Source organism: Tinamus guttatus, unplaced genomic scaffold (genome assembly GCF_059628265.1).
Source record: "Tinamus guttatus ecotype Peru unplaced genomic scaffold, ASM5962826v1 Tinamus_guttatus_pri_ptg000083l, whole genome shotgun sequence".
Lineage (NCBI taxonomy): Eukaryota > Metazoa > Chordata > Aves > Tinamiformes > Tinamidae > Tinamus > Tinamus guttatus.
The window spans coordinates 2,731,974-2,744,735 of record NW_028288617.1 but is presented as its reverse complement, the minus strand read 5'-3'; the positions used below and the strand labels follow the sequence as shown (position 1 = coordinate 2,744,735).

General features: G+C 37.0%; 1 protein-coding gene across 1 annotated transcript in view; it reads right to left on the bottom strand.

Moving 5' to 3' along the window:
* Nucleotides 1-12,187, bottom strand: part of MID1 (midline 1) — a 177,614-nt gene extending 165,427 nt beyond the window's left edge. Inside the window, exon 1 of the mRNA XM_088520230.1 lies at nt 12,138-12,187. The gene's annotated coding sequence lies outside the window, so the exon portion shown is untranslated. The remainder of the gene's footprint in view (nt 1-12,137) is intronic.
* Between the last annotated feature and the right edge of the window lie 575 nt (nt 12,188-12,762).

The following is a 12,762-nucleotide window of genomic DNA, read 5'->3' as shown; positions in this document are numbered from 1 at the left end:
AGAAAGAGAGGTTGTGATGCCTAAAAAATGTTCAGCCGGTAGCGCCAGGAACACAAGGCTAAATACAGACTAAATACATTGTATTTGCAATTGATTTTTCCTCTTGGAAGCTAACATTATTTTGTTTGAATGGCATATCAACACTTGCACAATCTTTCTCTGAGCTTTAGGTCTGCATTGTGCTGTGAAGTCTGATGCTTGTATCCAGCCACTGGAGACTTGAATTAAGTCAGCATTGTGATGATTTAACCTGCTCAAGGCAAGGGGCTGTATAGGAGTGGTCTAACATCCTGGAAACACTTTTGAGTCTGCACTTTGCTCAAATTCAATTTGACTATATTGTTTCTGGATTTAAGTTCCTATACAGTTTGTCATCTCCAGTGCTGTACTGCTTACCTACCTCTGAGTCCCGAATGAGCACCAACAGCCAGCTCAGATGTCCTGATCCAGCAGGGCAATTTACTCTGAACAGCTTATTGGAAATCACTGCCTACCTTGTCTAGCTGCCTGGGAGGGTCATTTCTCCAAATGACTGCACATATCCTGCTATATAGGGTGTGCATGTGATGTTAACGTACCTAGACTAATAGTTTTAAGATAGCATGTTAAAAAAGTACCTTTAAGTTAAAAATAAGGCATCATTTTCAGTGGAAGTGAGAGAAAGAGGTAGAGAGAGGGAGAAAAAAAACCCTGATAATAACAGTGTTGCCAGCCATTATCTCTTTTTCTTAATAAATCAGGCCTTGCCTTCCCAGACACTGTGTACTCTATTACTGAGCATCTAACGGCTTGTCCATCTTACTATGCTGCCTTCTCTTCCTATCCCTGTGCTAATAGTATCTATCACCTCAGCTACTTGTTTGTAAGATGCCTTGAGCCATAACAAGTATGAAAGGAACTATATGAACCCCAATTCTATTCTCTCATATGCGAGTTAATGCTCAAAGTCAAATACTGCTCTTGAGTAAGTACAGGAAGCTCTGAAAACTAGAAACCTAGAAGTTTTCTGCACATATCCGAAGACCTAACAGAAACATGGATGCTTTCAAGTTGCTCAAAGACTGGGAGGAAAGTGGTCAGTCTTGGAGAAATCTTTGGAAAATGTCTGTGTCCTACTGTAGGCACTCGAAACCCCTTCATGTACAGACGGATCTGCAGCAAGTTCTGTAGTCAGAGAGGACCTGTAAAGGTCACCTGTCATAAAAAAGAAATTTCCCAGGACGAAAAAGTCTTAAAATACTTCATTACAGAAATAAACTTTTCAGGCCTTAAAACAGATTAAACATATGAGAATTCCTAGAAGTCTATATTGCTCCCCTTAGGGATGCCAGGCTTTATTTACAAAGCCTATATATTGCTATAGCAAGGATGAAAAGTGCTTACGGCATTATGATGGATAGGTGGACTGCAGGGAAAAAAAATCATAGAAACTCCCTCTAGCTGAATGGCATTAGCATTTCCCCAGGGGAGTAGCATTAGGATGCAAGGTTTTCTCTGTTCTTTGCTTTAACAGTGACATAAATAAATAAATAAATACAAACACCCACAGTGCTTAGTAAATGTGTTTACATTACTGTGGTCTTGAACATTCTAGAATAATAAACTAGCATATGGACAATAGTAAGTAACTAGTGGTGATTCTGTGTTGTTGTAGCTTTGAAATAAGATAGCTTAATCTTTGTTTCCTTTGAAACACTGAAAGCTGTGAACCTACATACGCCTGCTTTAACTCATACTTTGTTTTCTACATATTTCCTGCTTCCAAACTGCACTCAGTTTTTAACAACTACAGAATCTTCAAAGCAGAAAAAAATGCAGAAGAACAAAGAATTCTCATTCAAAGGATGCTAATGTCAAATACCCACACGTGTGTAAATAATTAATTGTTTTCTTGTTAACAAGATCAGGTTTTCAGTCGTTGGTTGGTGACCCCAAGGGTCAGTTTTTCTGTGAGAAATAGAAATGCTTAGGATTCTCCCTTCCTAGCCCATGACTAATTTATAGCCTAGCATGGAGTCAGGTGCAAAGATTCAAGATTCAATTTATCACCCCAGGCAATTCCCACTTTAAGACGTAGTGCAGGTATTCTGCAGAAATAAATTAAGGGAAACATTAATGATGTAAAACCAATGGTGGTATCCCCTACAGAGTTCATATCTTTCAAATTCATAGACATACATCACGATACAGAATGTCTTTTATGCTCTTGTGGAAAGATTATAAAGCTCTTTATAATAATCTCCTACCAGAGATTATTCTTTCCACCAGAAAAAAAAAAGAAAAGAAAAAGAAAAAAAAGGGAACCTCACATTTTTCATACTGATCAGTACCACTGCAGCTGGTTACTTTTCCTTGGCCTGTTCCTTCTCAACAGATTTTCTTTTCCTTCTAGCTTTCTCAGTTTTCCCAATCCCAGTTTCTCAGATTTCCCAATCCCACAGTTCTATGGCAACTAGCAAGCAAAGTTAAAACGCAGGTATTCTTGTCCAGTTTTTCACTTTTTTTTTTTCAGAAAGATCACCAGTTACATAATATTTGCTTTCTCTGTCTGTTCAGCTTAATTGATACCTTGTTAATGACTACAACAGTGTTCAAATAGCCGTGTCTTCTTTTCAGCAGCTACACACGTGCTCTCCCAGTGTGTTTCCCTGGGACTGATTCCAGGGCAACATCTTCTCGTAGAGAAGAGAGGATCATCCTGAAAGATGCCCAGTGCTCTGATTGTGAACCTGTGAGATTTTCTCAGCTCAGGAATACTAGAATCATGGCCAAAACACTGAGCCTCTCTCTTTTTTTTCCCCTTTCTGTAAAATGGGCGTACTCTGTACAGATTTGCTCATATTGGAAAACAATAAATGCAAATTAATTATAGCACTATTGAATACATCTGGGAGGATGACAGATTACTGGCTTATATCAACACAATGAATTCTGTTTGAAAAAAAAATAAATTTAAGGTTTTTTTTTAATTCTGTTGAAATATGCTGAAAGCCCTTAAGTGGAAAATTATCATAGTATGGTGAAGAACAGCAGTTCACCCTTTTTTAATCTTAGAAAAACACTGCTTATATCACTTCATCATAGTTTAATATTTTATTTGTTTATTTATTTATTTTGAATTGCATTCACTTGATTTCAGTATTTAATCTGAAAACTCAAAAAAAAAAAAGATAAAGAAGGTCTGGAACTGTTGAAAATACATGCCAAAAACTGTGCAGAGCATAGGTTATTCATTGGTAAACATTTCTTGCTGGTATCTGTTAATTGGAAACAGTGATCAAGTATTTTGGATGTTTCTCCTGCTTAAAAACTTTTTCATTACTCTTGAGTGGAGATGTTCTTTTACTTTCTCTAAATTCTAAGGTAATCTGCAGACAATACCATTGTAATTACACCAAATTTAAGTCATTAAAGGAGAAATTTAACTCGCTTATATTTCAAACTTTTTCAGTAAGGATTACATCTAAGCATCTATGTTCCTGCTAAAATGGAGAAAGATAAGAACCTCCAGCAGGTATGCAGGATGAAATGACCTACCTCTTCATAATTAACTATTACCTAACATTTTGGTTGCCGAGGCTAGGAGAGAGAAATTTCAATTTAAAATTAATTATCCAGGATTGATAACAGAAAGAGAGGGGATGAGGAGTAATATAGATCGTACTAACAAATACAGGTCTGTGAAAAGAGAGACTGGAGACTAAGCAGTCACCTCTGCTTATGTCCTTGTTCAAAGTGCAAAACTTTCAAGCTGCAGTTGGAAGAGATTTCTTGTGAATGTACAAAGAACAGAGTTACCAGAGCTATTGTCTATGCCTAAATAGAAGTAAAATATCCAAACTTTGGATATACAAAGTGCCTCATGAACTAATATTTAAAGCTTCCTTTTTAAGACTGCTTTCTGTTGTATTTTTCAGTCATTAAAAGCTGAGTTTTCCTATATAGCATTGCTACTCATTCTAACAGCCATTTTCAGTTACTACATGACATCTGTAGCAACTTCAATGGCAATTGTGTTATGTGTTTGCGCTGAAAAAGATTATGCCCAACTATTTCTTTATCCTTAGATGAAGAAATCTTGGAAAAATCTGCAATAATGCAATATGACAACTGTAGATAGCTGCAGAATATTCTTAAATGATTGGCTGTATGAAGCCTTCATTTAGACCAATTTATTTAAAATACTATCTGTCAAGGCAATTTTCAACAAAGTGTATTTTAAGACATTAAATTTTTATTTTACTATGGTAAATATTAGGACTTAAGTACTTTGCAGGTCATTTTTTTTTTACAAAAAGCTTCAACATAATAGTAAATAAAGACTATTTTTTTTCTTGTTTCATATTTTTACCATTCATCTGAAACTTAAAATATCTTCACAAATAAGATAAAACTAATTTTCTAATTATATGTATTTCCTATCACTAATCAAAAAAGGTATTCTGAAGGGAGCAGAATGAATTGCACTAGAAATAAAGGCTTGAAATTAAGTGAACATTTAATATCAAGAAAATAGTCTTATAAATAACAGACAAGGTTACTGATATAGCCTACAAGGACAGATGAGACATAATGAAACCTCTGGAAAGATGTGAAAAAAAATGAGGTGTTGACAGGAGAATAGACCAAAGAGTCTTTCTCAGTCTTTTGCACTAATAAATTCTATATATTTTGGCAAGAAATATCTGTAATTTGTAACTGTTTCTGATCTCAGGGAGTTTTCCCTTTACTTTCTATAATGAGAGAAGATTTCCTGGAGGCTGCAACATCAGTGTCCTGGGTAAAAGGCCAGAGAAACATCTCAGGCAAACATCCTAGTGACACTAATATAGTGACTGGTAACGATAAAAAATATTGTTTATACCTGTCCTCAGAACCCAAGCAAAAAAATCACAATGTTTTGCCTGAGGACAATGGAAAATATACAATCATAAATTGCTCTCTCTTCTGCTAAATTGCCAGTTCCAAACAACACAACAGATGTTTTTCTCTGCGTTGCTTCCAGCTGCTCATACAGCAACTATCAGGAAAGCAAGGAGAAAAGTTGCACACAGTGAACATGTTGTTACTTTTTTTTGCATTTTTATTCTGCAGTCTTGTGATAGTAGGCACATACAATGTCTGAGCAATACAGTTTCTGGTTTTACAACCCTAAGAACTTCCCACTAAAATCAAGTACTTCATAACAGGATATTCCTTTTAAATATAAAAACAAATATGCATTGAGGATTTCCATCTACATACCACTCTGTATATTTTGCAGCAATGAATGATATACAGCAAGAAATCAAGTAGAGGAAGGTTCCAAACACCTCCTGCTGCCACTGGGAGTTAGGCCTGAGAAATGCTAGCTTCTTAAAAAATATTTGATAGTATTCAAGGAATTTTAAAACTTTATGGGGAGTTTTTTTTTTTTAACTTGTGAATTATATTAGCATTAGACTTAGCAATCCTTTAGACAATGTATCATGAGAGACACTGTTAGCAGAGATGAAGTCCTGCCCATCGGGTTACTCAGCTAGAAAGGCATGCTTAGATTGCTCTTATCTTCATTCCGTGTGGGCTCCCACAGAACAATTCCTGGGGCTGTAGCCATGATAATTCATCCCCATTTTTTTTAAACACATATACGGAATTTGATATTGACACAAACCCGACATTTAATATCTGATCTGGGTTGCAAACTGACTGGAATCTGTCCTCTAATTAAGAACCTATGTTACCTCAGGTGTTCTATATGAGGCGAAGCAATTTCTAACTAATAATTCCCTATTAGATTGGTTATTAAGGTCTTAGTTTTAACAACACTATGGAAAACAGTTACTGAGGAACCTGTACTTACTCTGAAAAAAGTCTCAGGGGTAGGAAGATGGGTAGCAGTCCAAGATGATGGGCTCATAGCTAATTAGGATGTTGACTGAGCCTATGTTAATTATTGTCCATCAAACTGTGCTTGATTAACATCTAAATTGGTAAACTCTCTCCTGCAATTGCCCTACCATCTGAGCTCTAATTATGGCCCTGAAAACACACAATAACTGGACTTGTAGTTTAGAATGTTCAGTTGGGGAAATTATTTTTTGGCATGCACAAAAGAATTGTGTTCTGGGGAACCAGTACAGCTTTCTTTTCTACATACACAGGAGTATATTAAACAGAAATACTATATATGTGTGTACATAATTAGGAAGTTTACAGATAGCAAAAGGGCTTCATAAAAGTAAGGCAGAACAAAAGGAAAGCACTCTTCTCAGCTAATTTTCTTAGAGTCGATGGCCCTACACAGTGAAGAGAGCTAAATACATCTAGAAGATAATTCTAGAAGATCTAAGATAATCGTTATGCCAACTTAGATATTTTGAATAACCTTTTGAAAGTATGTTATACTTTTTTTTTGAAGGTATGTTCAGCTATAATAGATATATAGCCTTATGTTTTCTTTTGTCTATCCTTAGATATTACCAGCTCAACATCCTACCAAGGCCACCTAAATCAATTCACAAAGACTTTCAGAGATATCTATGTCTCATCCTTGGCTAAGGATTGAGAAAGAATTTTGAGTATCCAAATACGGCCTATATCTCTGTTTTGACTACAAGGGAGTCCTGTTTCCTAATTTGGGCATTCAGATTATATGTCTTTAGAAGATAAGATGAATATCTGTTTCCCCTGTCATCCTCCTTCTCTTCTTCTCCCTTACTACCATAGTTAACAGGAACATTAGTTTTGGTCCATGAATAACACAGCTCTTTCTTTTTATATACTGTCCAGACTATTGACATTAGGAAATCAGATCAAGTTATAAAGTTATTCAAATTATGCCGCAGAGAGTACGATTCAGCTCTGGATTATATCACCTAAATTTAGAGGTTTATGGGCTGCTGTATATCACCTAAATTTAGTGGTTTATGGGTTGCAGAGGACAGAGGACCTCACTGCCTAAGTCCTCGTCAGTGACGATCTGGCCAAACTTAGCAGTAGAAACTGAAGATCTATTGAGCTGATGAGATAAAAGGTCTCCATTCAGAAGCCTGGACATAGGTACCTAGCAACATTTCAAATGCCCTGGCTGTTTATTCTAGAAAGGGAATGTATCTGTATGTTCAGTGTCGTGTCTGCCAGTCCTGTGTGGATGTCTAAGGTACCTTATGGCATCTCTAAGACTATTAGATGTCTGGGGGCAGGACTGAACTGAGTTACAGGCCCTTCAGATGGGCTGGATCACATGTAAACATTCACACACAGATATCTAAGTTTAGGACCTCTGTCTAGAACTGAATGCCACCCAAGCTGTATTATACATGCTCTCTGCTTTCACTGTACCATTCTCTCAGCATCTGCTGACATTTCAAAAACATATTTCCAGGCAATTTATAGAAATAGACTGAAAAAGGAGCAGAACTACAAAAATAGCCTTGAAACTGCAAGGATCAAAAAAAATCATTGACAGAACTTCCAATAGACAAATGAGCTCTCTTGATAGGGCACTTCAATAGCGTAAGCAAAGCAGAGCACATTCATCTCTTCCAGCTAAACTCAACAGAAAAAAAAAAGTAGACATCACAGTTATTGTCCAAGTGCTAATATAACCACCACCTTCATCAACCCACCTACTGAGTAGTGTGGGACAACCATGGGCAAGGTGCACAGGTAGTCAAAACTCACTGTTATGTCATGTGAGAATGCTCTGGAGGCAGCAGAACTCCCAAAGTAAGTCCCAATTTACAGTACTCCTACAGTTGGTTGCACTGGAAAAGAAGGACAAGTGCATAAAAAAAATACTTTGCACATTTTTCTAACATAGGTGAGCTTTGACTGACAGGTTGACCCTTAGCTTCCTTTACTTAGCACTGACATGTATGAGAATTCTTCGCGCAAGTAAAAATGATCTGTCTCTTTCTGTCTTCACATAATCTAGAAAACTTACAAAATTTTACAAACCTAACTAGGTATCTGAACTTGTGCAGACTGAGATATGGTTTAAAGTTAATAGTTCTTTCCCCTTAGTGAATCACTGATAGTCTTTCCCTAAGTGTCAGTCAATTGACTATTAACATTTCAGTCCCACTTTCAATTGGATAAATATTGGTATTCGTTTCATTCTGCATCAAATGTGAGACCTTGACAGACATCATTCTGTCCAGTCTGGCATGCCACGTGGGCTGAATTTTATCATATAGTGAGTCAGAAGTCAGTCAGTTAGACCCTGAAAGTTTATAATGAAAATAGATGCTGCTTTTCTGAAAGACTCAGAACTCTAATATGGATGATATACTCTGCATTTATCCAGAAAGGACAACAAATGTACTGACATTATAGGTTTTCAAAGATAATGAAATACGGCCTTACAGCATTGAGACAGATCCTGGGCAGATACTGAGATGTTTGCGAACTTTGAAAACATCAACCATATGTAACAATCATCTGCCATAATTCTTGCACTGAAATGATCCTGCAGATTATCTGCTACTCAGTAGGCACATTTTTCTCTGTGTATATTGGATTAAAAACAAAACAACGAAACAAAAACAAAACTAGCAAACTCTAAGCTATAAAGTTGGCTGCACTTCTGAGATGTTGGAGGATATACATAATGAAAAGATGCATCAGAACGCACACTGGAGCTTTGAAAATTGCAGGAAATTAATTAGAAACTATATGTCTCATTTAAATATATGTGACAAAAAATATTCTGCATGTTTCCATATGTTCTATTACTTCCTGCGTAAAAATGGCTGAATTAAATTCTAACTACTTCCACAGCAATTTAAGAAAAAAAAGAGGAGTTGATTTTAAAGCAACATTCAAAAATCTCTGGTTTTGTCTCTGGAAGTCAAATGGGAGCTGTATTCTTTAATTCCTACCCTCTTCCACCAGACTGGACCTCCTGCTGTTTAGTGCTTGTAAAACGGCAGCTTCCCATGAGAGCCCAGATGTGTTTTCTGCCAGTTAAGGATACGGAAAGTAAATCTCCTTTACACCGTGTTTAGTCTGACTAACAATGACATTCACTTCTGGTAGCTATTTCTAGGGAGATGGGTAACCAAGAGCAATGAGCAGATGCTTTGTAGATCTTCTGTGTAGTGTTTAGTTAACAGAGAAGATGCGTGAAGTTAGCATATGTCTTAATAGGTCAGGGTAAACAGCACCTCTTACTGTGATTCAGAGAGGGGAAGGTACTACTAAGAACAACTTGAAAATTTGTCATCAGTGTACCTACTGCTTTTTAATGTATTGCCACTTATTTATATAAATATATATACGTGCATGTAAAAACACATCTTTTTTTTTCCTGGCTATAGTTCTTTGTTTGTTTGTTTTTCTTTGTTTTGTTTTGTTTTACTAAGAAATGTGTTAAAACTCACTTAAATTTCACCATCTTGCAGCACAGTACCAATATGGCAACTGCAACCTTAAGCTTTCTATTATAGAGCTGCCTGTTTGAAGAAGCAATATTATAGCTTTCATCTGTCTAAATCTTCCAGTTGTGTATTTATGTGACAAAAAGCGGGTAGCTAATGACTTCTAGAATACATTTAGGTTGCTCTAATTTTATGAGGAAATGGATGTTAAGTTTAGTTAGATGCGTTCCTTCACCTTGGGAATTAATTCTTTTTCCTCCTTGTTTAATTTAATAAATACATTTATAGCCAAGATTCATTTCTTCTTTATGTGTAAATGTTATATCAGTGGTGTTCTTTCATTTTCAATTAGAAGTCCTTTATCCAACAATAACTGCCTTGTAAAATTATAAGTATTTCTGCTTTATAATAAAATGATAAGATAAGCACAGTTCTGTTTCCAGCAGTTAATTTTAGGACTCTCTTGCTGGGAAAAAATTAATGGAGTTCCATTACCATCAAGATGTATGGATATCCACTGTGAGTTATTTTATGCCAGACTTCTTGAGAAATAGGGAAGACACAATTGCAAACACACTCCTTTACCTCCAAAAATTAAAGCATGTCACGGAGCAGTTTAGAAAAACTGAACGAGAGTAATTTCTCCAATAAAGAACCAAGGAGCCTAAATTGATGTATTAATGACCCAGGAACCCATCCTGCCTTGTTTGCTTGCAATGAAACCAAGGATGTGAGAACAATAAACAGTCTATATGTGCTCTGTAGTCCGGAGATACCATCCCTTAGTCTATAAAAAACCAATAGAAGCCTAACATGAAATGTCAGTTTACTAAACACGGACCCAGTTGTCATTTGGCAGAAATGACATTTATTGCCAGGAGTATGTGATAAAGACCACACTAAATTAACTTTTTTTCTCAAAGGGAGGGGTAACTCATGCTTGTGCTGCTATTTCAAGGGTCATGGCTGTATCTAGTGGTGCGTCACAGAGGGGTGATTTATGTTTCTCATGCTTCTAAAACAGCTAATAGCCTAAAGAACATTTTTATCATTCTTCTTGAAATACTACTGTCAAGAGTCTACCACATTCTTATATGAAATCAGTACATTCGTCCATCCTTGGTCTCTGTAACAAATCTCATTATTGGTTGTTTTAATGGAGATTTTTGTTTCTAAGCCGAAAGAGAACCATAGTAACTGCACACTTCCTAAACCATTTCATTCATGAATGAGAAATGAGTCTCAAATCTTTACTCACATGAGTAATCACATTGATATCCTTGGACTTTCCATTATTAAGAGATAGAGCTGTGAGTATAAATTTGCCAGACTTGAATATGGCACTTCATTACTCTGTATCAGTGAAATCTGTAGATGAAATCAATAGCTAAGTATGTAAAGCACATAAAATATACATATTCTTTCATGGAGATCTGATTAAAATGCATCTATCAATTTTGTTTCAGCATCAACAAATAAGCATATGGTTGAAAAGAGCCATACAGACTATAGGCAGCAATTACAAAGACACATTTTACATAGACATTTTAAACTCAATAGAGGAGTTGGGAATTGTCCACCAGAAAGAAGTGAATAACAGTGAAAAAGGTCAGCACTTCTTGAAAAACTAACATACTAAGTCACAGACCAAGTTTTTGGTTCTCTGTCAATCAGTAGTGTAACTGTTGTCAATCATTCCCCCCTACCTTGTTTGTGATTTTTTTGAATGGCCACAAAGGAAACTTTTGTTGGTAATTATGGCCTTTACAATTCATCTGAGCCACAAGAAGGATTTTCATAGTCTGCCTGTGAAATAGCCATGGTGTGCCCCAAGCTGCGTTCTCGTATGTCCAACCAATTCAAGCTAAAGTTTCCCACGATGATATGAAAGGAAATAAAAGACTCAGACAAATACAAGTCACTCTTCTAAAAATTACAAGAAGAAGGGAAAGGGAAGGGACAGCCAATACTTTTGGTTTTCTTTCTCTTTCTTTTTTTTTTTTTTTCTCCCCAAAGAGGATAGGTCTGAAAATTCCCTCTTGGGAAGCGTACAGTTAGACCGCATATGCACCTGTGTATCTTCAGTCTTCTGAAAGAGTCTTTATATTTCCCCCCTAACCACATGCTTGAATTATGCTGATCGGGAGCATTCTGCAAAATATTAGTGCCAAGATTTAGTGCTCCTTCATTCTCCTTCATTTATTTTTTAATCCTGGGGTTGTTCTTGGACTTTTTCTTTCCCCAGATATTTCCACCTTCCACAGATACCTTTTTCTTTGTTTACTTTGGCTATGAATTCAAGTATCTTGTCTCTGCTGAAAATACAGGCAAAAGATTTGTGAGAGAAGGTTCTCACATAAAACCCGGTTTTGGAACGGATCCAGAGGAGTGACAAATCTGATAACATCAAAGACGGAACATCTGAAACTGGGATTTAGGCAGAACAGCTTTTCCAACAAATTGTAGTCTCTATAAATTCACCCTTTCCTAAACATCTGAGCCCCTTTATTTGTTTATTTTCCTAGCTTTGCTGAAAGAAAGGCTGAAACAACTTTGGGAAAAAAATAGCAGCAAAGTTGTTGAACGGAAACCAGCCCCGTTACTGTAAACAGTGCCTCTCCACAAACTATGCAGCTGTACAAAGCAGACACAATGCGGGGGACCCTCAGCATCATTAAGCAACTTCCCCTCCTCATGAAACAATCCCCTCAATAAAGCAATTACAATAGCATCGTGGACAGGGAGAACAAGGCAAGAAAAAAAAAATAACCTTACCAGCTTCTCCTACAGTATAGGGCTGAAAGGAGAACAAAACCCCCAGCTGCCGTATCACACGCAATTGGTCTCCCAGAATGAATTGGCTGAAAGACCTCTCAAAGGCTAAAGTCTTTCGTCCCCTCTTCAGCTCCCTCTCTGCGAGTCTCCTCACAAAGCCATTCTCCTATTCCCTAATCCTCACACAGGAAAGAGAAGCACACACCAAATGACTTCAGCAGGAACGAGCCTCCTGGGAGGTGGGGGAAGCGATTCTGCTGGCATTCAACCATCGCGGCAGGCTAATCCTCAGAGAGGGTGTCCAAACAGGCTCGCCTCCGCACTGGTCATTTGGGCAGCACAGCCCCTGCAAACAGCACTTCATGGCAAGGCACAGGAAACGTGCACATCCCCATTCATCACCCTCCCAGCCACTAATTTCTGGCATGAGCACACCCCTTGGTACTTGGGAGAGGTCCCTGTGCACATCCCAGCTAGAAGGATTCAGCTTTTTGTATTTAATTAGCTACGTGACTTCCTAAAGCTGCTCTTGGGCCTAAAATTTTTATTTTTTCTTTAATGCACATTTAAGGTAAATAAACCTTAAATAGTTCAAACAGGAGGAGAGGATAACAGCAACAATGTT